Source organism: Lutra lutra, chromosome 5 (assembly GCF_902655055.1).
Source record: "Lutra lutra chromosome 5, mLutLut1.2, whole genome shotgun sequence".
NCBI classification, from domain to species: domain Eukaryota; kingdom Metazoa; phylum Chordata; class Mammalia; order Carnivora; family Mustelidae; genus Lutra; species Lutra lutra.
The window spans coordinates 118,720,713-118,743,886 of record NC_062282.1 but is presented as its reverse complement, the minus strand read 5'-3'; the positions used below and the strand labels follow the sequence as shown (position 1 = coordinate 118,743,886).

The window sequence follows — 23,174 nt, the reverse complement described above, 5'->3', positions numbered from 1 at the left end:
AGCTGAAACCGAGTCAGACGCTTAACCGATAGAGGCACCCAGGTGCCCCTAATCAAGTAATTTCTTTAGGTAAATGCCTAATATGAAGGTAAAGCCTGACTAGGACTGGAGTTTTGAAAATACATAAATAAGTAAAAGATTGAGTGATTCTTGTTGTGTACTTACACATTTTGCAGTGTGATAGTTGAGAATAACTTATAATATTCAGGGCAAAAATTTATGCTTTTTCTTTCTTCTATGTAGGCATGATTTATACCACTTGTAGTTTATGATGATTGCTTTCACATTTTGCATGTTACTACTTTGAAGTGTACAACATAAAAGTAAATTAAATAATTGATGATTGCTACACAGCCCACCACTGATTTCAGCCAGTCAAAATGTTGCAGTTTGGCTTAATTAAGGAGTATGAGACCCACGGTTTCTGTGACAACTCAATGTCAGTTGACCCGGATATGTCCTGCCAAACTGTTCCTGTGGAATAAATAGGCTGTTTGTAAACAGGATGACTAAGCATTCTCTCATTAGATTTTAAATTCACAAAGTACGAGGCACCTGGATAAAAGGTCAAATGTGAAAGGTTATAAGCCATTTTTGGCCTATTCTATTGTGGAAACTTTGGCTGCCTTAGTCTGAGGTCTTGGAAATAGTTCCACAAGGCCTTTTGTCAAAATACTACTGAGAGTTGGCGCAGGCAGGATTCTATTACAAAATCCTGTTCTCTTTTTCTCTCTCTTCTGTGTGTGTCCTGCTGTCTGAAGTTTATGAAAATGCAAGGAATTTTATAAAAGCTAAGTATGTAAATGAAACAACCAAATAAATTCATATATAAAATAAATTTACAATTTTCTTTTTAGAGACAGAGGTCCACAAATTGAGTGTATTATGATAGGTACTTGCAAAATTAATTGAAAATTACATTTTAGAAAAAGAGTAAGTATATCAGACTAACAAAGAAGATGAAAAACACTGGCAGAAAAACTTGGGGGCAGTTGTACGTTTGTTAAAAAGGCACTGTATATCTGTTTCACCTAGGCCACCAAAGCAGTCTTTAAATATTAGTGAGGTATTTTAATTAACGAGATCTTTTTCTGTTATATGTTATGTTGTTGAGTAGTATTTGCTCTGTATTTTGAAGAAACAAAGATATAATTAGTCTTCTTCAAAACTTTTTGCTTTGCTTTAGGTTTATTACTGTTTCTATTCTTCCTCAGAGTAGGAATGGATTGCAGAAATACAAAAAACAAAGTGAATGTTAGATTTACTTTGGCATTAAAGCTCAGCTTAAAGAGCATTCTTCAGTTTTTTGGCTATAATACTTATCTGCATTACTAATTTGTTTTTTCATGTTTATATACTACTTCAGGGCTACAAGTTCTGTCTTGGTCAATATTGGTGTATTTTCATTCTTGGGTTTGTTAATAAAGATGTAGGCACTGGATATATTATTTTTAAAATTTTATTTATTTGTTCTAAGTAACCTCTACACCCACTATGGGGTTTGAACTCATGAACCAGACATCAAGAGTCACATGCTCTTCTGACTGAGCTAGCCAGGTGTGCTTCACCGCTGGATTTTCTTAAGGTAGAAAAGAAGTGGGGCAAGGGACAATGAGAAGATGGCAAAATAACCATCTCGAACACAAGTATAAGCCATAGACGATTTTAACTATGAGTGAACTTTTGTGTGATAGTAGTAGTTAAAAAGAAATCAGTCAGATAAATGGAAAAGTAAAAACATTTTATTAGGAAATTTAGAGTAACTCCTAGTGGAAACTAAAGATGCTGGATTAATGCATGCAGTTTAGATCATGAAAGCCTGGATACACAGGCTTTCGTTATTTTATTGTACTACTGAGCACAGGCATGGGAAGGATTGGACTTTCCAGTGTGTTTCATAAAGTCTGATTTCGTTTTTCCTTGTAGAACATGAAACAAAGCCATTTATCTTTTAAAAAAAAGTTATTTAAATTCAATTTAATTGACATAGTATATTATTAATTTCAGAGGTAGAATTTAGTGATTCATCAGTTGTATATGAAATCCAGTGCTCATTACATCCAGTGCCCTTCTTAATGTCCATCACTTATTAAGCCCATCCTCCCACCTGCCTTCCCTCCAGCAACCCTCAGTTTGTTCTCTGTAGTTAAGAGTCTCTTATGGTTTGTCTCCCTGTCTGTTTCTATCTTATTTTATTTTTCCTTCTTTTCCCCAGTTCTGTTTCTTAAATTCCACATATGAATGAAATCATGTAATATTTGTCTTTTTCTGACTGATTTATTTTACTTAGCATAATGCCCTCTAGTTCCATCCACATAGTTGCAGATGTCAAGAATTCATTCTTTTGATGATTGAGTAATATTCCATTTTATGTATATAATAGTTATATGCTATATAACTATTATACACACACGCACACACACACACATACATACCCACCACATTGTTTTTATCTATTCATCTCTTGTTGCAAATCTGGGCTCTTTCCATATTTTGTCTATTGTGGACATTGTTGCAGAGTCATTTATCTTTTAAGCAATTTTCTGAGAATATCTTAATTCAGAGATGGACTTGTCTTTATTTACTTTCTCCAGAAAACTCTTTAAAAAATTCTGCGACGTTTGAAATGCATTTGGCATTATTTTATTTTCCTTGAATTTCTTGATATTAGGAGCACTGCTGCAGTATGAAATATTATATATGTTGATATACAGGTTTCTCCTCTCTTTTTTTTTTTATTAAACAGAATGACAAGTTCATTTTCCTTTATTTATTGTCTTTCAAGCAGTACATTGGACAAATTTGAAAATGGCAACTTTTAAAAGAATGTATTTAAAAGTTTGTACAAATTTTTACTTCTTTTTCCCATGCAAAAGCTGTCAAAAAAAAAGTTTGAAAAATTTACTCCATTTAAAAAAATTAAACTTAAGAAAAGTAACCCTGGACAAGTCACTGAGCTTGTCTGAATCTGTTTTCTTATGAATAAAGTGAAGACTAGAACTTGATCTTTAAGGTTTCCCCCCCGCTTCAAACTAAAATTATATCTGACCAAATATTGTTTCTAGGACTGACTTTCTGATGAGACCACCAATAGGACCTTATTAGAGCCTAAAGGAAAAGAGTCATCTGATCCCTGGCAAAACCAGAGATTTATATTCCTGGCACAAAAATCTCTACTTAAGAGACATGAATAAAAGGACCATTTAAAATCCTCCAAATCAGGGGCACCTGGGTGGCTCAGTTGATTGAGTGCTTGACTCTTTTTTTTTTTTTTTAAAGATTTTATTTGTTTATTTTGACAGACAGAGATCACAAGTAGGCAGAGAAGCAGAGAGAGAGAGAGAGGAGGAAGCAGGCTCCTTGCTGAGCAGAGAGCCCGATGTGGGGCTCGATGCGGGGCTCGATCCCAGGACCCTGGAATCATGACCTGAGCCGAAGGCAGAGGCTTTAACCCACTGAGCCACCCAGGCGCCCCGAGTGCTTGACTCTTGATTGCTGCTCAGATCAGGGTCTCAGAGTCTCAGGGTTGAGCCCCATATCAGGCTTGTGCTCAGCATAGAGTTTGCTTATCCCTTTGCCTCTGGTCTTCCCCTGATCGTGCACACACTCTTTCTCACATAAACAAACAAACAAAGTATTAAAAAAATAAAATTTAAAATTCTCCAAATCAGATCCTCTGATCTAAATTAAAAGTGTAGGTATTAGTTTGTTTTCATACCTTGGCTATGATGAGTAATGTTGTAAAGAACATGGGAGTTTAGATACTTTGAAATCCTGTTTTCATTTCCTTTGGCTGTGTACCCAGAAGTGTGATTGCTGGATCATGTGTAGTTCTATTTTTAATTTTTTGAGGAACCTTCATATTGTTCTCCATAGTGGCTGCACCAGCTTACTTTTCCACCAACAGTGCACCGGGGTTTCCTTTACTCCTTGCCAATATTTTTGTTATCTCTTTTCTTTTTGATGGTAGCCACTTTAACAGGTTATGGGGTGATATCTCTTTGTGGTTTTGATTTGCATTATCTTGATGACTAGAGATATTGAGCATCTTTTCATGTACCTGCTGGTCATTTATCTGACTCTGGAAAAAGGTCTGTTCAGTTCCTCTGCCAATTTTTAATCAGATTGTTTCTATTTTTGTTTGCTATTGAGTTGTATGATTTTTAAATATATTTTTAACATTAATCCCTTATAAAATGTATAATTTGCAAATATTATTTCCCATTCTATGGGCTTCCTTTTCATTTTGTTGATGGTTTCCTTTTTGTGCAGAAGGTTTTTAGTTTGATGTAGTTCCACTTGTTGCTTTTCTTGCCTTTGATCTTGGTATCAAAACCAAAGAAATTATTACCAAGACCACTGTCAAGGAGTTTGCTCCCTATGTTATTTTCTAGAACTTCCATTGTTTCAAGTCTTACACTGAAGTCCTTAATCTATTCTAAGTTGATTTTTGTGTATGGTGTAAGATAGGGGTCTAGTTTCATTCTTTGTAAGTGACTGTCCACTTTTGCCAATACCATTTTTTGAAGAGACTCTCCTTTCCCATTGTATATTTTTGGTTTATTTCTTGTAAATTAGTTGACTATATGTGAGTGGGCTTATTTCTGTGTTCTCTATTTTGTTCCACTGATTCATATTTCTGTTTTTGTGTCAGAACCATACTGTTTTTATTACTGTAGCTTTGTATTCAGGACTAGAGTTTGAAATCAGGAAATGTTATGAGTCCAGCTTTGTTTGTTCTCAGGTTTTGTTATGGCTATTCAGGTTTTTTTGTGGTTCTACACAAATTTTAGGATTTTTCATTCTATCTTTGAAAAATGGCTTTGGAATTTTGATAGTGATTGAACTGGATCTGTTGATTGCTTTCATAAGTAGTATGGACATTTTAACAATTGTAATTCTTCCAATCCATGAACACAGAATATTTTCCCATTTATTTGTGTCTTCTTAGTTTTTATCACTAGTGTCTTATGGCTTACAGGGTATAATTCTTTCACTTCCTTGGTTAAATTTATTCCTAAGTATTTTATTTTTTTTATGCAGTTGTAAAAGTGACTATTTTCTTTAAATTTAGTGCATAGAAACTCAACTGATTTTTGTAAATTGATTTTGTGTCCTGTGACTTTATGGAATTTGTTGATTAATTCTAACAGATTTTTGGTAGAGTTTTTAGGGCTTTCTATATGTAATTTCATGTCATCTACAAATAGAAACAGTTTTACTTCTTCCTTTCCAATATGAATGCCTTTGCCCCCACTTGATCTTGCCTAATTTCTTTGGCTAGAACTTCTAGTACAATGTGAATAAAAGTGGCAGGAGTGGGAGTCCTTATCTTTTTCTTGATCTTAGAGGAAAAGATTTTAGTTTTTCACCATTGAACATGATAGTAGCTGTGTCTTGTCATATATGACCTTTATTATGTTGAGGTATGTCCTCTCTATATGCAGTTTGTGAAAATTTTTGTTATGAATGGATATTGAATTTTTCAGTGTTTTTTTTTTTTTGCATATATTGAGGCGATCATATGATTTTTATCCTTCATTTTGTTAATGTTGTGTATCACACAGATTGATTTGCACATACTGAATCATTCTTGAATCCCTGGAATAAATTCTAGTTGATCATGGTGTATGATACTTTGAATGTATTGTTAAATTTGATTTACTAGTATTTTGTTGAGGATTTTTGCATTTGCGCTCATCAAAGATGTTGGCTATAATTTTATTTTCTCATAATGTCTTTGTCTAAGTTTTGGTGTCAGGGTAGTAGTGGCCTCATAAAATGAATCTGTAAGTGGTAGAGTTTGTAGAAGTTTTCGACTAGGACTGCTTTTTTTTTTTTTTTGGTGGTAGAATTTACCAGTGAAGGTGTCTGCTTCTGGACTTTTTTTTGTTGTTGTTTTGATGACTGAATCAATCCATTTACTAGCAATTTGTCTCTTCAGATTTTCTGTTCCTTTGTGATTCATTCTTGGTCAGCTGTGCATTTCTAGGGGTTTATTCATCTCTTCTAAGTTTTTCGGGTTTTTGGCATATAATTATATATAATAGTCTCTTAGGATCTTTTGTATTTGTGTGGTATGAGTTGCAATGTCTCCTCTTTCATTCTAATTTTATTTGTTTGGAGCCCTCTTTTTTCTCGGTGAATCTAGCTAAAGGTCTGTCAGTTTTGTATATCTTTTCAAGAAATTAGCTAATGGTTTCACTGATCTTTTCGATTTTCTTTTTAGCCCCTCTTTCATCTATTTCCTCTCTGATCTTTGTTATTTCCTTTCTCCTACCAACTTTGGACTTAGTTTATTGTTCTTTTCTTGTTTCTTGAGTTGTAAAGTTAGTTTGTATATTTGGTCTACTTCATGGTGTCATGTCCCTTAAGCTCTCTTACTCTTTTTCATTCTTTTCCCCTTTTTGTCCTCCAACTGGATGAATGTGAATAACCCACCCTTGAGTTCACTGATTCTTTCTTCTCTATATAGTTTGATGTTGAACCCCTGTATTGAATTTTTTGGCTTAGTTATTATATTTTTCAGCTTTGTGATAATCTGTTTAAATACTGTTTTATTTTTATCCCCCAAGTTTTTATTTAAAATCACATTAGTTAATATATAGTGTAGTAATGGTTTCAGGAGTAGAATTTAGTGATTCATCACTTACATATAACATCCACTGCTCATCACAAGTGTCCTCCTTTATGCCCATCACCTATTTTGCCCACCCCCCCCCCACCTCCCCTCCAGCAACTCTCAGTTTGAGAGTCTTTTATGGTTTGGTGCTCTCTCTCTCTCTTTTTTTGGTTTTACTATTATTTATGACAAATATCCCACATCTGTGATCTCCTCCTGTTGGAAGTTCTTAAAATTATGCCATCAGCCTCGGCCAGTCAGAGGATGGAGTCATCAGACACACCCATCCTGCGAATGACCCCACAGTAGCGTAGGTTTTGAACTGGCTGTCGAGCCTGTCTATCACCTTGTCATCCTTGGGCACTTTCATCTGGATGGACATGTGGTCCTTGGTGCCAATGATGCTTTTGCTGGTGGAGCATTTCTACTGCACAGGGAGGTCCATGAACTCACTGGCATTATTCTGCATGTCAAGGGTGACCTACTGTCACTACTGCTAGTGCAAGCACAGAAAGTCTCTCTCTGTTTTTATCTTATTTTATTTTTCTTTTTTCCCCCTGTGTTCATCTGTTTTTTTTCCTTAAATTCCACATGTGAGTGGAATCATATGGTATTTGTCTTTCTCTGACTTATTTTGCCTAGCATAATACTGTCTAGTTCCATTCATGCTCTTGCAAATGGCAAGATTTCATTCTTTTTGATGCCTGAGTAATACTGCATTGTATATATATGCCACACCTTTTTTATCCATTCATCAGTTGAGGGACACTTGGACTCTTTCCATAGTTTGACTGTTGTTGATAATGCTGCTGTAAACATTGGGGTGCATGTACCCCTTCGAATCTGTATTGTTTATATCCTTTGTATCCTTTGGGTCAATACCAGTAGTGAATTGTTGGGTCAAAGGGTTCTATTTTTAACTTTTTGAAGAAACTCCATACTGTTTTCTGTAGTATCTGCACCAGTTTGCATTCCCACCAACAGTGCTGGATGTTTCCCCTTTCTTAGCATCCTCACCAGCACCTGTTGTTTTTTGTGTTGTTCATTTTAGCCATTCTGACTGGTGTGAGGTGGTATCTCATCATGGTTTTGATTTTTATTTCCCTGATGATGAGTGATGTTGAGCATCTTTTCATCTGTCTATTGGCCATCTGGATCTTTGGAAAAATGTCTGTTCATGTCTTTGCCCATTTCTCAACTGGATTGTTTGTTTTTTTTGGGTCTTGAGTTTGCTAAGTTATTTATAGATCTCGGATACTAACTCTTTATCAGATATGTCATTTGCAAATATCTTTTCCCGTTCCATAGGCTGCCTTTTAGTTTTGGTGCAGTTGCAAATGGGATTGATTCCTTGATTTCTTTTTTGGCTGCTTCATTATTGGTGTATAGGAATGCAACAGGTTTGTATATGTTGATTTTATATCCTATATGCTAAATTCATATATCAGTTCTAGTAGTTTTTTGGTGAAGTCTTTAAGGTTTTCTTCTTTCTTTCTTTCTTTCTTTCTTTCAGGAGAGAGAGAATGGGGGAAGGGTAGAGGGGGAGGGAGAGAGAGAATCCCAAGCAGGCTTCACACCCAGCATGGAGCCTGATGCAGGGTTCAATCTCATGATCCTGAGATAATGACCTGGACTGAAATCCAGAGTTGGATGGTAAACTGACTGAGCCACCCACGTGTCCCATCTCTCAAGTTTTCCATATAAAGTATCATATCATCTGCAAAGAGTTAAAGTTTGACTTCTTCCTTGCTAGTTTGGATGCCTTTTTTTTTTCTTTTTGTTTTCTGACTGCTGAGGCTAAGACTTCCAGTACTATGTTGAACAAGAGTGGTAAGAGTGGACATCCCTATTGTGTTCCTGACCTTATGGGAAAAGCTTGTGAATGATGTTAACTGTGTGTCTTTTGTATATGGCCTATATATGAAGTATTGTGACATTCAATCCCTACTTTCTTGAAGGTTTTTATCAATAAAGGATTTCTGCATCTATTGAGAGGTTCATATGGTTCTTGCCCTTTCTTTTGTTAATGTGGTGTATTACGTTTATTGAATACTTTCTTATATTTTCTCTTTGTTGAAATTCTCATTTTGTTTAAGCATTATTCTTGGGAACTTGGTGAGGATCTTTATGACTGTTATTTTTAACTCTTTCTTGAGTAGATAACTCATCTCTGTTTCGTGATCCTCTTTTTTGTGAGGTGTTTTTTTTTTTTTTTTTTTTTTTTTTTTTTGAGCACATTATTTTTTCTTCAGTTTCCTTGGTTTTCTTTATTGGATTGCAACACTTAATAAAACAGCCCCCTCTCCGGTCTTGACAGAGTGGTCTTGTGTAAGAAAGGAACCTTACTATTCAGCCTGGATCAAGCTCTTGGTTGTCTCTCAAATCTTCCTGATTGTCTAATCTACCTTATTTGTTCTTTGTTGTTCCAAATAGTAGAGGGAGTGCCAAGACCTGTTTCCATGTGGTATTGCTGTGTACTTTTCAGCTAGTTTCTGGATATCTTTCAGAGTAAATTGCCTTATGTATAGTTGGAGATTAGCTGAGTCCACTGGAGTTGATGAGTTCAGGGCCACCTATGTTGCCATTTTAGACCGGAAGCAAGTTTGATACAGAATTTAGAGTAAGGACATCATCTATATGATACACAGCTGGTATCCTACCTTGCTTTTAGCTCTGTCCAGGCCATTTCTTCTGTAGCAAAGCTTTTTAATTTTTTTATTATTATTTTTTGGTGTTCATCAGTGGACATACACACAATGGAATATTATTCAATCATGAGAAATAAGGAAATCCTTTGATTTGTGACAACATAGACCTTCAAGACATTATGTTTTATGAAATAAACCTGACAAAGAAAGACAAATAGTACATGGTATCACTTACATGTGGAATTAAAAATTAAAAAAGAACAAACCCAAACTTTAAACTCCTAGAAACCGAGGGTAGCAGAGGCTTGGAGGTGGGGGAAATAGAAGTTGGTAAAAAGGCCCAAATTTTCAGCTATAAGATGTATAATGCCTAAGATCTAATGGAAAACAGTGAGCATAATTGGTAACACTTAAAAAAAGGTAAAGAGGGGCGCCTGGGTGGCTCAGTGGGTTAAAGCCTCTGCCTTCAGCTCGGGTCATGATCCCAGGGTCCTGGGATCGAGCCCCGCATCGGGCTCTCTGCTCAGTGCAGAGCCTGCTTCTCTCTCTCTCTCTCTCTCTCTCTCTGCCTGCCTCTCTGCCTACTTGCGTTCTCTGTCAAATAAATAAATAAAATCTTAAAAAAAAAAAAAGTAAAGATATTGGAATCTTGATTCCATTCTGTCAGTTATGAGTTCTTTGATTTATTTTTGGCCGAACTATTTAATGATTTGTGTTACAGTTTTTAATTTGTGAAGTGAATATAAGGGACATACTGAGCCAGTTTATGTAAAAGAACTTTGTAAACTTTAAAGCCCACTATAAAGCTTACCTACTGGTTTTGCTAAGTATGAAAGTTGTGAATATTGGTACAAAATCAAGGAAAATAATTTTTCCCTCTTTCTACAAAATCACTATTTTATATATATATATATATATGTATGTGTATATATATACATACACATACATATATATATGTGTGTGTATGTATATATATGATTTTATTTATTTGAGTGAGAGAGCACACAAGCAGAGGGGGCAGAGGGAGAGGGAGAAACAGACTCCCCACTGAGCAAGGAGCCTGGTACATTCCAGAACCCTGGGATCATGACCTGAGCAGAAGGCAGACACTTAACCGACTGAACCACCCAGGTGCTCCTATTTTTTACATTTTATATTAACAGATCTGCATAAATAAAAATGAAGGTAGAAGTTTTAACAAAGTATTTCTAAATTCAGAGCTAGGATTCCTGTATCCTCAAAATCTCTATAACATGAGTTAATTTCTTGTTGATAATGACTCATCATTTGATTAAATAATTCACCTATGATCACTTTGGCCTTGACCTACCAGGAAAAGAGAATTAGACAGTTGTAGGTTCTTTGAAGTGAATAAATTATGAAGGGGGAAAAAGAGGATTTTTCTGGTACAGTCTCTGTTTTTCTGGTACAGTCTCTGTCAGTTAAGATAATTGCCAAATTCTTCACTTTTTCTATAATCTAAGTGTTACTGAATCAGTTGTGTTAATCTTTTTTTAAACTTCTCGATGTCTTCATCTTTCTTCTAGCATATATATGTTGGCATTTGGTCCCTTTCAGCATCAGTGTAGTTACCAGTAACTTTGGTGAGCCTCCTCCCTTTAATATAGGATTGCTTTAGGAAATTTTATTTCTTTCTTATTTCTCCAGCAATAATAGCAGCACATTTATCAACTGTTATTTGTATTATGTGAGAAATAATTTTTAGCATTAATAATACAGGCTAGCCAGACTATGCTGAAGACCATGCAGTATATATACATATGCCCATACACATGAATACATACATATAATTTTCTTTTTCTTTATCATTCATATTCCACGTTGAATTGTACTAAGCCAAAAATAAGAATTGTCCTTCATACTCTTCATTCTTTTAAAGAGATAGAATTAGGGATGCCTGGGTGGCTCAGTTGGTTGGGCAGATGCCTTTGGCTCAGGTCATGATCCCAGCGTCCTGGGATCGAGTCCCATATCGGGCTCCTTGCTTGGCAAGGAGCCCGCTTCTCCCTCTGACTCTGCCTGCCACTCTGTCTGCCTGTGCTCGTGCTCTCTCTCTCTGACAAATAAATAAATAAAATCTTTAAAAAAAAATAGAATTAGTTATATCTTCACTATGTAAACTCATAAATAAAGTATAGAACATTGGAAATTCATACTTTTGGATTGTTCCTCTGGGGTATTTAGAGGATACAAATGTAAAACATTTATAAGTATATAACATCTCATCTGTTTATGATGAAGTATTGTGACATTTCCAGATGCTTGATTTTGTAATTTATATTCTTATTTTGGTCAAAGAATTATAAAAGTCATAAATTTTTTTCCCCTTTGGACTGGGAAAATCTAGGAGCTTTTTTTTAAGATTTTATTTATTTATTTGACAGAGATCACAAGTAGGCAGAGAGGCTGGCAGAGAGAGAGAGAGAGAGAGAGGGAAGCAGGCTCCCCACTGAGCAGAGAGCCCAATGTGGTGCTCAATCCCAGGACCCTGAGACCACGACCTGAGCCAAAGGCAGAGGCTTAACCCACTGAGCCACCCAGGTTCCCCTGTAGGAGCTTTATTTTACCACAAAGGTAGAGTACTATATTAATCTGGTGTTTTGGTTATGACCACCATTTACATTTTGCTCATTTAAACAATTTCCTTTGTTTTTGATGGAATATGAGAACTTATTTGTGCTCATCAGAGTCTCCATAACATCTGGTGCAAATCCACTTAAGAATGGGCTGTGTTACCCTTGAAAATTTTCTTGAAGTTCATGGGTTAAGAATAGGTCCTAGATTAAACAGTTTCTAATTTAGATGAAGGTATTCTTTATTTAGTAGAATTAACCTGCCTTTCTTCTTGTTGGGTGAAAAAGTAGAATATTAATACAATTAAATTATTTTTTGTTTGATCTTATTAAGATTTCACTTATTAGTCTACTTGTTGGGAACTTTCCTTTGGATAACTGAGCATGGTAAGTATGTGAAAATGAGACTGTCAATTTGACAACTTTTTCAAGTGTATTTGGCATTCTTTCTTTAGAAAAAGGAAAATATGTACGTGTTCATTAACAAAAAAGTGGAGACTAACCAAAACAAATCTATATCCAATCTTAAACTATGCAGAAGAAACAACTAATAACTAAAATTTTAAATAATCTATTTTTTTGAGCTTGTATAAACTGTTATAATAATATGTATATATATGGTTAAGTTTTTAAATAGGGAGACCACATCTTTTCTATGTGTTTCACATGAATTTAGTAGGATCTGTATAGGACTATAAATAATAAATGTGAATTTGTCTCTTGAAAACTTTATGATTCTTAACCTTGAGGCTTTAGGTACAGTAATGCTCAATTTGTCTTTCTATAAATAAGAGTTTTTAAAACCTCATCTGGGAGAAATGTCAACTTGTACATAGTCATCACTCATGAGTAATATTCTAGAAATTGTTAGTTTAGACTTCTTAAATGTTATTTTAAAGATTATATTTATTTAAAAGAGAGTGAGTGATTGAGAGAGCACAAGTGCGGGGGGCGGGGAGGGGTATAGGGAGAGGGAGAAGAAAACTTCCTGCTGAGCAGGGAGCCTGATGAGGGTCTCTATCCCAGGACCCTGGAATCATGACCTGAGCTAAAGACAGACGCTTAACTGACTAAGCCATTCAGGCATCCTGACTTCTTAAATGTTATTTTAGTCTAATTTTTCAAATAGTATATTGTATTTTAAGTTTTCTGTTGAACAAACTATGTAGTAGCAGTTGTAGAATCCTTTTTTGTAAAAAAGATCACACATTTCTTGTAGTCAAGTTGGATATTTTCCTTTATGTCTGTCATTAAGAATTATTGGGCAATAGCAACAGAAATGGAGTTCTAAGTTGCATGTCTAAACAGAAAGCATTGTTTCAGAGGGTCTTCCTTTGAAAATTTTAATATACATTTATGTATACTTTCATATTCTTTAAAAAAAAAAGATTTTATCTATTTCAGAGAGAGAGCACACAAGCATGAGTAGGAGGAGGGCAGGAGGGAGGAACAGACTCCCCACTCAGCAGGGAGCCCAATGTGGGGCCTGATCCCAGGACCCAGGGATCATGACCTGAGCCAAAGGCAGATGCTTAACTGACTGAGCCATTCAGGTGCCCCTACTTTCATATTCTTTAGTGGGTATGATAAATAGACTAACAAGTAATTTATTACCAAAATATACAGTCTCAAAATAGAAGTTAAGGGTCCTCTCAGCATCATCAAGTGTGGGCAGTTTTTTAAAAATAATTTTTTATTTTTTTATTAACATATAATGTATTATTAGCCCCAGGGTACAGACAGGTCTCTGAATCACCAGGTTTACACACTTCACAGCACTCACCGTAGCACATATGTTCCCCAATGTCCATAACCCAGCCACCCTATCCATACCCCCTCCCCCCAGCAACCCTCAGTTTGTTTTGTGAGATTAAGAGTCTCTTATGGTTTGTCTCCTTCCTGATCCCATCTTGTTTCATTTATTCCTTTCCTACCTCCCAACCCCACCACGTTGCCTCTCAACTTCCTCATATCAGGGAGATCATATGATGAATGTCTTTCTCTGATTGACTTATTTTGCTCAGCATAATACCCTCCAGTTCCATCTATGTTGTCACAAATGGCAAGATTTCATTTCTTTTGATGGCTGCATAGTATTCCATTGTATATATATAGCACATCATCTTTATCCATTCATCTGTTGATGGACATCTAGGTTCTTTCCAAATAGGTTTGGCTATTGTGGATATTGCTGCTATAAACATTCAGGTGCACATGCCCCTTTGGATCACTACATTTGTATCTTTAGGCTAAATACCCTGTAGTGTGATTGCTGGGTCATAGGGTAGCTCTATTTTCAGCTTTTTTTTTTTTTTTTTAAAGATTTTTATTTATTTATTTTACAGATCACAAGTAGACAGAGAGGCAGGCAGAGAGAGACAGAGAGGGAGAGGAGGAAGCAGGCTCCCAACTGAGCAGAGAGCCTGATGCAGGGCTTGATCCCAGGACCCTGAGATCATGACCTGAGCTGAAGGCAGAGGCTTTAACCCACTGAGCCACTCAGGCGCCCCTATTTTCAGCTTTTTGAGGAATCTCCATGCTGTTTTCCAGTGTGGTTGCACCAGCTTGCATTCAAGTGTGGGCAGTTTTTTGAGTATATCTTTATTTTCACATTTGACTGTTAGTGTAGATATATATCTTCAGGTTTTACGTTTTAGTGACTTACATAGTGAACTCACATTATACATTTACCTCGAGATTTGGCCAAAGAAAAAAATTAAAATATTCTATTCAATCAATCTGTGCTGGGAGTGAATGCGAAATGTAAATATTCTGTTCCTGTTGGTTTCAGCTCTTTTACATATGCTAGGCTGAGTGTGTGTGTGTATATCTATCTATGTATCTATCTATCTTTATATATACACATGCATATATATGTATACAGGTATATATAACATATATATGTATTATAATACAATATGAATGCAAGCCAACTAATTCATCTGGTATTCAACTAAAGAAAAAATGATAACTGGCTGTGCGAGGAAGTATGTTGGTCTTCAGTGTGTGTTGTGCAAAAGGATTTTGACTTTATGCAGATTTTTCTTATGTGTTGACTTTAGATCTTTATCCCTGAGAAAAAGGTAATTTAATTAGTGTTTTTTTTTTTTTTTTTGGTTTAATTTATAGTTTTGAATAGCCTGGTAAACTGTTTTAACCTACTTTAACTCTACTTTAATAGATTCCTGCACCAGTCTGTATCCTGATTTCTCAGATATATCTTGTAGGAGACCCGAAGAAGCATAATATTGTGGGTTAAATTGTCAGCTTTGATGTTGATCCTCTTTAGGCCCAGACCAGTGTATTTATTGCTAGTAGTACCCTATATTTTTGTGTGGATGTTTTGTTTTCTTTTTTATATAGTGTCCCAAATACTTACAACGCACATATCATTTTAACTTTTCCTGTCATGTAATTGATACTAAATATTTGAAGAGTGTATGAAAAACCATGTTATAGATATAATGGTTCCCATTTTAATGATGAAGAAACTGAAGTACAGATGAAGGCAAATGTATTTTCTTAGTTGACAAGTCCTAGGTTCATATTCCATTTCTGAGATTACGCGATCTTTGGAAAATCATTGTCTTTTTAGTCTCTTTTTTCTCAGCTGTAAAATGGGGATTTGAGGGTTATTGGGAGGGTTGAATGAAATCATCTAGGTGAAAATGTTTTGAACTGTAAATTTTCATACAAATACAAAGCCAGTATTATAGTATTCTACTATATTACTAATTGTAAAGCCATTACTTTAGTAATATACTGGAAGAGAACAGCTCAGTGCTCTTTCTTCTGTTTCCACACAACCTCAGGTCTGGAGACATTAAGTCTATTTATTACTAGCTTGGCATCACATTACTAATATTTATCATAAATGCAGTTTTGCAGAACTCTTATTACCATGAGCTCAAATTTTAGAGGTCACTTTATGCTTGTAATATATTGTAGAAGTCCTTTGAATGAATGTTTCTTTTCTTTTTTTCTCCCAATTCAAATTTATTCAGGTATGTAAACTATAAAAACAGTTATGTAATAGGTTATCCATATGGTTTTATTCTTCCTGCTTTAATCTGGTGTTTCCCAGAATATGGAATAGTCTTGGTTACCAGTTTATTTCATTCATCTCTTCTGAGAAGAAGAATATAAACTCAATTAGTTATGACATGTAAGTTTTATGGCATGAGTATATGAAATTACCTAATTATTGTTGCCCAGTAACATTCTAAATCTGTAAGAAAAACACCCACTTCATATTTCTTTTTTTTTTTTTTAAGATTTTATTTATTTATTTGACAGAGATCACAAGCAGGCAGAGAGGCAGGCAGAGAGACAGGAGGAAGCAGGCTCCCTGCTGAGCAGAGAGCCCGATGCGGGACTCCATCCCAGGACTCCGAGATCATGACCTGAGCCGAAGGCAGCGGCTTAACCCACTGAGCCACCCAGGCGCCCCCCCACTTCATATTTCTTAAGTTTGTTTCCCTTCCTGATGCGATTTTTGAGGATATTCTGGAGTTACTTACCTCTTTTTTTTGGTCTTAAATATCTAATTCAGTGTACTTTGAAACAGTGGGGATTACACTCTGAACCCTGCAGTAAACAAGTCAGCTAACAAAAATTAAACCACCACAGGAGAAAATGTGAAATGGAAGTATGTAATCAAATAAATGGGAAAAAGGTTTGAGAAGGATTGTAGAAGACTAACAGGAGATATCACTAGTGTGTTTCTTACTTGGTGGTTGTTTTCTTTCAGGAAAAATCTTATCAGCTGGAGAGTTGCTCTTTTCTTTGAAGTAAGCTCTGGTTTCTCTGAAATCAGATTTTGTATTCCCCAGGCTCCACTCTGCAGTGCCAGCGCAAACATGCATTAACAGCTGTACAACACTTTAAAGAGTTAGCAAGAAGGTATCAAGCAATTACTTATTCTGTCTTAGACCTTTAGAAGTTTTTAAAAAAATTCTAGAGTTTGAGGGGGAAGAAAAATAAGACAGTCTAAATAAACATCATGGAAAAATATAAAATGATAATGTAAATTAATTGAAAAGATTACATTCGATCAGTGAAAGATTCAGAAAAATACTTCTGTTGTTTTTATAAACAAATGACCTGATGGTTTCTTTTTCAAGTTTGGTAGATAGATGCTATTCTAGCGAGTCTTTTGTTAATTAGTACATTGTATAGTGAAATAATTCTGAATAAAATGGTGAGATCTCTTTGATGATATGAAGGGATCAGATTATTCTTTTCTAGTTTCCAAACTTCACAGAGGTATACTGCTGGTTTAATATCTAGCATTTCAAGTATCTCTAACTTTTTATTACTGTTTGTAGTCCAGTGAAAGATTAGAGTCAGAACATCTGGGTTACAGTCCTGGCTTTTCTACTTACTAGTTGTGTCTGTGACAACTCATTTTAACTTCTTTTGCCCTTGGTGTCCTCATTTGTAAACTAGGGCTAATAATACTAACCCATATAACTTATAGGGTTACTGTCTAGCTTAAGTGAGAATTTATGTGAAAATGCCTTTAAGTTGTAAAGTGCTGTTAGATATGCCACTTAAAATACTTTCTTTAGAATGAGAAGGGGTATAAAGGAAAAAGGAAAAATCAAGTTGTTATTATTTCTGTTTACTAATATTTATTTGAGAGATAATAATTATAATCTTTATTAGGTAGGGTGAGAATACTCCAGAAAGGCATACTACTTTGTCTATTGTCAATAGAGGATTAGAGAGAAGTTTAATATAAGATACAGGTTTTAGGTCATGTATATTCTTATATTTGAAATTGATTTCAGCTCTAGAATCTTGTAGTCTTTTTGATTTTTTGTTTACCCCCATACCACGTTTGAGAGTAATTTGAGTGTCTATGTAGTTGTTGCAGTGTATTTACATGTAATGCATATATATATATTGTGTCTGGTTGTACCAAAGTACTGCAACAGGCATGTGAAGAGATAATTCCTTTTGAGGAGAAAACTTCACTTATTCATTCATTTTTGTGTTGTTTTTTTTTGTGTCAGGTACAAATTAATTGTCCTGGCTGCAATATTTGACTACATTAATTTTGAAAAGTTGGCTGTCACTTTGTTGATCGCATGATTATTGGTCTCTGTTCATATTTTGAGCCATTTCAACAGATCCTCAAAATCTATACTGGATGTAGGTATTATTAGTGGTGCATTCCAGGGGTACCTGGGTGGCTCAGTGGGTTAAAGCTTCTGCCTTTGGCTCAGGTCATGATCCCAGGGTCCTGGGATCGAGCCCTGCATCGGGCTCTCTGCTCAGCAGGGAGCCTGCTTCCTCCTCTCTCTCTCTGCCTGCCTTTCTGCCTACTTGTGATCTCTGTCTGTCAAATAAATAAGTAAAATCTTTTTTAAAAAAAAGGATGCATTCCATTTTCAGCTTATTACCTTAAATTTATACATTGAAGAGACAAAATTGGTATACAAAAGGGATAAAAACAGTGTATTTCTTAGATGTACAGCTGCAATTTGAGGAATGTCTTCTGGTGTTATGTTCACAGTCAGTCACCAAGTTTTGAGGCCCAATAGCAAACAGAAGAGATTTTCTGAAAGTGAAAGAAACAATCAGTCTTTTGTTCTTACTATTGTTCATTCATTAACACATACTTATTGATCACTTGCACTAAGACAGTGTGGCAGATTCTGAGAATAAATCAGGAGTAAATTATAATCTAGGGGAGAACATGAACATTAAATAATTTCAGAATTAAAACACTTATCCATACTAAGGAGAGGTATGTGGTTTTGTGAGAAGAGACAACAGTTGAGAGAAATAGAAAAAGTAATAAGTATATATTTGAATGATAAAAAGAAGTGGGAAATTACCCTATATAATCAATAATATTATTGTGTTTATCTTATATATTACAGACTTCTAGTGGTGAGAGTTTTTATAAAATTATAGATGGAAGTAATTTTCCACTGGTAAGGTATACTTAAACAACTTGAAGTAATAAGGAATTATATAAAATAGTTTATAAAAGTTATGTTAAATATAAAAACTGGACCATCAAAGTAAAACCTCATGGTTTTATTTTATATGCTTGCAGTTGGTGGAGTAAATCTGTATACTAAATTATTATCTCTTTACATGTGTCACTTTCTGTGCATGCTGTTTCTTTGCCTTGAAATGTGGGAAAATACAGCTTCAGAAAGGTAGCCAAAAATTCTTTTCCTAAGATATTAATGTAGGCATTAAGAATTTATATTATTTTTTCATTGATGTTTTTACTTTTTGAAATTTAACTTTATAAAGAGAACTCATTAGTTTTACTTTAAATTTTCAGTTTTGCTTTGTTACATGGGCTAATCATATTGTTTGAATTCAGAACTTAAAAGAAATTTGAAAAACTAAAAATATTTTATAAAATATTTCTTTTTATTTTTTTTGATCACAGCTTAAATCTAAGCTTAAAATTCCTTAAAGTTAATTACTTAGCATTTTTGATTGCTATTTATACTGTTATGTAATGTTAGTTGATCTGTTTCCATGTTTAATTCAAGATATCAGGCGCAAGAAGCCCCAGCTAAAATATTTCCTGTGCTTAAATGAAATAAAAGAGATATTTTAGTAACATTTAAATTCTTACTGATTAGTGAATGGCAGGTAATTTACACATAATCTCAAGTTTATATGCTCTCAGTGTTTCCTGAGTTTGCAGGGAAATTGGCCATATTTTATGACACTACCTCTCACTTCATTACTCATAGAACTCCCAAATAAATTTCATTTTTTAATGGGTACCGGGAGGTAAAAATTACTTGGTAGGTTGGAAACTGGAAGAAGAAAAATGTGTGTCTTTGAGTTTTATATTTTAATTATGAGGGTAGTGCCCTTATGTTCATTTTTCTCCTGTCTTGTTTGGCAATTTTTAATTTAGATTTTTCAAAAAGTAACAAATTTTTGCATGTTTGCTATTTGGTATAGAATACTTAATATTAGATGTTATTAGAAATACCAAGTTGAAATACTTTTTCCTCTCTTCTCTTTCAATCCTTGGCCTTAAAAAAAGTGTTCCTTTAAGTAGCCCTGTATTTAACAACCAGCAATGTTATCCTGGCTTTGACTATATAATAGAATATGAAAGGAAGTTGAATGTTTCAAACTACATTGTAATTTTATATTCAAACACACGGTAATCTTATCTGTTAACTCCTGGTTTATGGTGGTCTCCATGACGGTTAACTATTATAATTAGGATTAATGAACCATAAAGTGCTTCCCCCCCGCCCTTTGAGTAGTGGGTATTCTGTTCCCTAATTTTCAGTTGTTGTACTCCAAGCTTGAATTTTCCCCTACGCTATTTTTAGAGTATGCATTTCTTGGTTGTAATCATTATCAACTTTACATGATGAGGCCAGATCATTCCCTTAATATTTAGTAAGAATACTGCCTGCCCCGCATCCAGGTTGGGAAGTTAATTTCAGGAGTACTTGTTAAGCTCTATACATATTTTATGAAAGGCAATAGAAATCAGAAATGTCTTAATAATTTTGCCACAAAATGAATTAGAAAGTAAGAGATGATTATCACCATTTCCTGCCTTTTGTACAACCGTCCAAAATAACTTAACTTCAAAGTCTCACTATTTAATCATAGTCATGCTGCTTACTCAGAACAGATCATAAACAGTTAAACTTCTCTTCTTTGCTCTGGATGTTTCTGTAACACACTTTATGATGTAACTATAAGTTGTGTGCATGAATAGCAAAGGAGACCCAATTCTTCCACATTCCTTGGATGCATGACGACGTGGGTAGATTATTGAACAAATTGAGATCTCAGGTTAATGTTACACATGTGAGTAGTTGTATTTGCCTTTCAAAATAGGATCTTGAATATTTTTGTAAAATGAGGCATAAATATTCATTAGAACTAGGTATAAATTTTACATTTTTATGAATAAAAACATTTATGTGAGCAAAGATGCAGTTCATATAGAGAATCACATTCTGTTGAGGATCTTGTGTTATCCACAAGAAAATTAAGAACCTATTAGAGGAGCTTCCAGCTCTCAAAAATGAGGTTCTTTGAGAGCCATGCATCACTGTCCAGCTGATCATATATTTAATCCTCTGTTTTTCCATCTATTTGGTGCACAATGAGACAGCAGTAAAGGAATTTGGATTTCAGGTGTGCAGGTTTGATACAAAGGAGTAATTATTCTAAACAACTTATTAAGTATGTATATTCTAAACAACTTATTAAGTATGTATATAAAAGGAGAAATGAAATGTTCAATGAAAAGTTCCCATCTTAAAAAAATTGATAGTGAATGAAGAGATTTTCTGGGTCATCATGTACAAATGAGAAATTTGGTGAAAGAATGCAGAAAGTTAATACAAACTGGTATTAGAAAGTTAATATGAACTGCCTCAACCCCTGGTCCAGTGATATTTTCGCTATTTTATTTAATATACTTTTAATACTTCTAATTAATCTGTAAGATAAACACATGGTCATTTCCATTTGGTATATTTAGAATCTAAATAACACATTTTTGAAATTTCATTTTGGACCTTTGAAAATTACTTGTAAAAATCAAGTTAGAAACTAGGCAAGTATGTTGTGTCACCGTTTTTGCTGTGTTGTGTGTTTTTCTCAATATTATATATATATATTCATTGAGACTGTATGTATGAGAGTTGATCACCTGCGTTTAGATCTATAGGTATGATAAAGATTTAAACACAGTTTACTTTCAAAAAGTTATTTAAAAATTTAAATTAATAAATACTTCAAAGAAATGAAAATGAAACATTTGAAATAGGAAATATTAGAAAAAGTAAATTGGAAAATATTTCAAACATACTGAATAAACAGATTAGTCAGTTTTAACAAATAGTATTTTGACATATTTGTTTTATATATTTTAGTGTTTTAAAGAAATGAAAGATCCCAGAGACTGTCACATTCCATTCCCACCCACCTCACTTCTCTAGGAGTAACCACTATCCTGAAGTTGGTGTGTATTCTTCCTCAAAGTTTTATATTTCCATGCATGTATGTACCCATAAATCAAATAGACCTGTTCTGCCAATATGGTAGCTACCAGCCACATTTGATTCTTTAAATTTAAATCAATTAAAATAAAATACATTTAGTTTCTTGGAATACTAGCCGCATTACAACTGTTTAATATCCATGTGTGGCTTAGCCTAGTATTGGATGGTGCAGATATAGAACATCATCACTGCGGAAAAGTTCACCTATAAACCATTGTTTGCATGTTTTAAATTTCATATGAATGATACACTATTCATATTCATATTCTGGAGCACATTTTTTCACTTAGTATTGTGTTTTTCACATTTGTCTATAGTGACACAGGGATTTATGGACATTTAGATCATTTCCAGTTTTTAATTGTTAAAATAATGCTGCAGTGAGCACTTTTATGCACGTTTCTTTACACATATGTGTGAAAGTTTTTTTAGGGTATGCATTTCTTGGTTGTAATCATTATCAACTTTACATGATATGGCCAAATCATTCGCTAAAGTAGCTATATCATTTTATGCCTCAACCAGCAGTATGTAAGATTTCCTTTTCTTTACATACTTGGTGATACTTAGACTATAAACTATATATAATGTAAAATGTTATTTTGTTTTAATTTGCATTTACCTAACATTTAGTGAGGATGAGCAACCTTTCATATATTTATTGTCCATTTAGGATTTCTTTTCTGTGAATTGCCTATTTCTGTTTCCTTTTTGTTATTGTTGTTTTCCTTTTGATTTAGAAGTTCTTTATAAAAATTCATTTTTGTTTGTATGCATTATAAATTTGTCCCATTTTGTATCTTGTCTTTTTCCTTTGTTTATGGTGTCTTGATAGATAGAAGTTTTAAAACTGTAAAAAGTTTTAGCCTTTTATGTTGATGCTTATACTTTTTTTGTATCTTGTTTAAACAAGCTTTTCCTTAGTTGATCCCATATGGCTAATTTACTGCTTTTTTCCCTAAAAGTGTTATAATTTTGCTTTCTAGATTTCGGTTTTAAAATCACCTGGGATTTATTTTGTGAGCCAGTGATCTAAATTTTTTCCCATATGTGTAAGTAATTTTCTCAGGATCATTTTTTAAAATAATTTTTCCTTTTCCCAATGATTTGTATTAACAGCTTTTTCATTCATCAAAGAGTCGTATATAGATGCATTTGTTTCTGGGTTCTCCATTCTGTGTGGTTGATTTGTTTATCTTTGTTTATCTTATATCTGAATTATAAGTGCTTTATAATGTAATGAAGGCTGTTTAAGGTAAGTCTCGCCACCCTGTCCATGTTCTTG

General features: G+C 34.3%; 1 pseudogene; it reads right to left on the bottom strand.

The window, feature by feature from the left end:
• Positions 1-6,801: 6,801 nt before the first annotated feature.
• LOC125101193 (40S ribosomal protein S21-like) lies at positions 6,802-7,091 on the bottom strand (annotated as a pseudogene).
• Positions 7,092-23,174: the final 16,083 nt, after the last annotated feature.